The 3,723-nt window shown below is 38.0% G+C and overlaps 1 protein-coding gene across 4 annotated transcripts in view; it reads right to left on the minus strand.

The window, feature by feature from the left end:
* Positions 1-3,723, minus strand: part of PAPOLA (poly(A) polymerase alpha) — a 105,489-nt gene that overhangs the window by 92,446 nt on the left and 9,320 nt on the right. The gene's annotated exons all lie outside the window — the stretch shown is intronic.

Below are 3,723 nucleotides of genomic sequence, written 5' to 3' on the forward strand. Positions count from 1 at the left end.
GGGGGGGGGGGGGGGGGACCCCCACAAAGGAAGTGCGCTCAACGTGCCAGCACAAGCAGAGGTCCGAACCTGGTTAGCACAGTCTCGAACTGCCCAGCACTTGCTAGTCTGGCACAGGCAGGTACAATCATAATGCTCCCAAAATACAGTCTTTAATTTAGGCCTTCCTGTGCTAGCTTGAACTTGGCCTCATCTGAGACTATGGTATGTTATTTTAAAATAACGTAGCATTCTACTGACCAAGTTAAGTTGCACAGTAAGTTATAGTACAAGACAATTTGTAGATCTGGATTGAAAGTTTGAAGGCAGTAAGCTGTAAATTCAAGATTACAAGCAAACATGAAATACACAATAGGCTAGAATATCAGGCAGTACAAAATTTTAGCCTAAAATTAAATCCTCAGCAAGTTCAAAAAAGTTGAATACTGTAAATTTAACTTAATGTATCTAATACAAATGAGAATTACGCATATAACTTGTGTTATATATTGATAAAAAGATTATATTTCAGTTTATAACATACTTGTGAAAAAGCTTTGGTAGATCATGGTACTTGTTCCTTCCCACATGACTACTAATAACACTGCACTTAAAAGGCAATCCAAAACAAATACTATCATGAGTGGTAAACAGCTTTACAAAAAAGAAAAGAAAAAAAAACCTCTTAAAAGATGCACAGGTTTCCCCATACAGTACTTAAAAATTGAGCTTCTAGGGTCAGAGACATATACATGTATTGAGTAAGCAGAAAATAGGTTTATGGACACATTTTAACCATTATATTACTATTTCATTCACACAAACACATTTGCTCTAAAAGCAATTTAAGCTGATGGAGTTCCCATGCAAAACAAAACTTACTAAGGATACTATCTATTTTCCAGTCTTTTTAAGCACAACCATAACATATACTCAATTCCATTATGAAAATGAAGGAAGAAAGAAAAAAAACCAAGCTCCTTCTCAAGCACTCCTACACTCAGTCAAAACAGAATTAAGTCACTCTTAGAACAACTGCTCAAATGGCTACAATTAAAAAATAAAAGTATCTGCTGAACAAAATGTTCTTAAGCTTTATTCCTTTCTCTCTTAGTTACCCCTCACATCATTAGCTTATCCTCCAATTGATACAGCAAACAGTTAATACTGTTCATTAACATCATCTAAGATTGTAAGCATTAAAAAGACTGTCCTTTTATTTCAGGGTTTGTGGAACACCCTGTCCTTACAGTGCTACACAGAATTTTGTAGGACTATTATTATCTATACACAATTGAAAACATGACTGCTCTTAAAGAAAATGAGAACTCTAGAATGCCTGGTACAGAGATGATACCGATTTCTCTTAAGGAATTTTAAGATTGCTAAAGGCAATACCCAACTAAAAAAGCCATATTCTAAATATTTTTTGTTTAAGGAAACAAGGCTGAAGACAAATTTAGCACTTCAAAGGTCTTGAGAAAAGGAAAGCTTTGCTGGTACCTTAGCCACAGAGTTGCTACCTAGGCCTCCATAATTATAGCTGCAGCCCTTCTGTACCCAAGATTCAGTATAACTTTCTGCTTAAACGTAAATACTGTAAGCGCTATAAAATCCACTGGGACCATCTTGAAATTTGCTGTACCTCAGGGAAGTGCTGAGTAGGATTTGGAACCAAACCTGAAAAACAGTATCTGGAAGAAAAACAGTATTTTACAACTCATTTTTCTTTTTAAAAATTTCATAGTACATGGGACTATGAATGCCTTCAATCTTCTCCCAAACGGATCTCAGTCAATCTGAATTTAACTTAGAATAGCAAACAGAACATGCTTCATTTTAGTGGAAGCGAAATTGAAGAACATAGGAGGTCCCTTCCATCACAAGGTCAGTAGTTTCATTCCCCTGCTGTCAGGCAACTATTTCAGATACTGAATTTCATAAACCAGTACGGCAAACCTTTGCCAAGTATGCCACAAACTTGACTCAACTCTTCTGAGCACCACTCTAATCTCCTTCCCCTTGATCTGCTTTCTGTTTCCTGCCCTATCTAGTACTGTGCTGCTTGTTCCCTTCAATTTTTTGCATGCCACTTGTAACACACATGCTGCACACTGGCTGTCCTCATCAAATTATGAAACAGGGGTCATAAAGGATAAAAGTTTACAACGTCAGGCTAGCATATGCTAGGCTGATACCCATAGACAGCAAATCAAAACAGGCTGTCCTGTTCTGCTTAAAGAAAAGTGTTTGTAGGCATACTTCCTGCTCTAACAATAAGGCAGCTCTAGGTGTTATGCTATGGTTGTTGAATGCAAGAAACACCCGTGAACTGATTTCAAACCTTATCTTCACAGTTTTTTAAAAAGGTATATGCCAGGTACTCTCTCTGTTCTGCCCACACCTTGCAAGCCTTTTCTTTAGAAGATTGAAATTTCTGGTTTCAGAGTACTTTAAAATCCAGACTCAGATTTTACTTGACAAGAACAGTCAGAAAACACTGACTTTGAAATGTAGGAAGAACAACAACTCTGGTAAGCCGTTAGGATACTGTAATCATGTTTCCTGAACAATGGGACTGAGTGTAAGCTAAGAAAAAAGCACGTGTGTGTTCTCTGATCAAAGAGCTTCTGGTATAAACCCCACAACATGAATTGCTTGTAACATTTTCAGGATCTTCAGAGCAATGAGATGAGGGGCAGAAGTGGACAGGTTGAAGGAGGAACATCAGGAAGTGGAAGAGAGGAAACAGTAGAGAGAAAAGGGATTTGGGGGTGTGCTGAAAGGAAAGTGTCCCTACATGTACTACCTTATGCCATGTTTCTGTATTTTCTTACCAGTTTTTCACTCTCTGATTGTGTCTGTGGGGAACAGCTATTGTGCGTTAGCCACGAAGAGACACAGGCTACCAGGCTGCATTTTTGCCAAAGACAATTTTACATTTTTTCTCAGCTTTGTAAAGACAATAAAATACTTTGAAAAACTTCTATGGTGTTCTGTAAGCCAGCTGAACCAAACTGATACACCATCTAAATCAGTGGGGGCTGATCTTTTTGGTACGTGCGCCACAAATTGAGCCCCATGTCTCTTCAAGTGCCACTCCAATCCCCCTCCTGATATGCCACTTTGCTTTCTGTTCACTGTCCCATGCTCCCTGTCCAACTTAAAAATTGGTCCCTCCTATTCTAAATTTGTGTTCCAAATATTACAGGCTTTGGCATCCACGCAAAAAGCACTGCAGAACTCTCCTGGACAGAACATGTTAGCAGTAAGAGTATCAAACATGGGTGGGGTTGAGCCCTTAACTCAAGTATAAAGGCTAAAAGGGACAGAGAAATTGTGACAGTTTTCTTCACATTTTAAGTATCTTCTTTGGAACTGCAAGCCTGAGTAACACCCATTACATACCACAGAAACGTATTTCCCTCAGAAATCCTTCCTGCTTGACATGGTTAACTGGACTGTTCACACTGTGTTAATATTAACAAAATGTAAGGAACTGCAAGAACTGAAATTCACATATTAGAAGAGAGAAACCTATTCCAATTAAAAACCCATACTGCTGGTGCACTTACTCTGTATTTTGGCTACAATTTTACAGGAAATGAAAAGCCTAACAACAGTTTCTTGAATTTTTAGTTGTGTCAAATAATAAAACTTGAACATTAAGACAAGACAATGGAACTACACCAACAACTGTGTAAATGCAATTGATTTGTATATGTGCTTACTTCCCCTCTCTAT

This window comes from Gavialis gangeticus, unplaced genomic scaffold (genome assembly GCF_001723915.1).
Source record: "Gavialis gangeticus isolate Ggan-Ray unplaced genomic scaffold, GavGan_comp1, whole genome shotgun sequence".
In the NCBI taxonomy this organism is placed as follows: domain Eukaryota; kingdom Metazoa; phylum Chordata; order Crocodylia; family Gavialidae; genus Gavialis; species Gavialis gangeticus.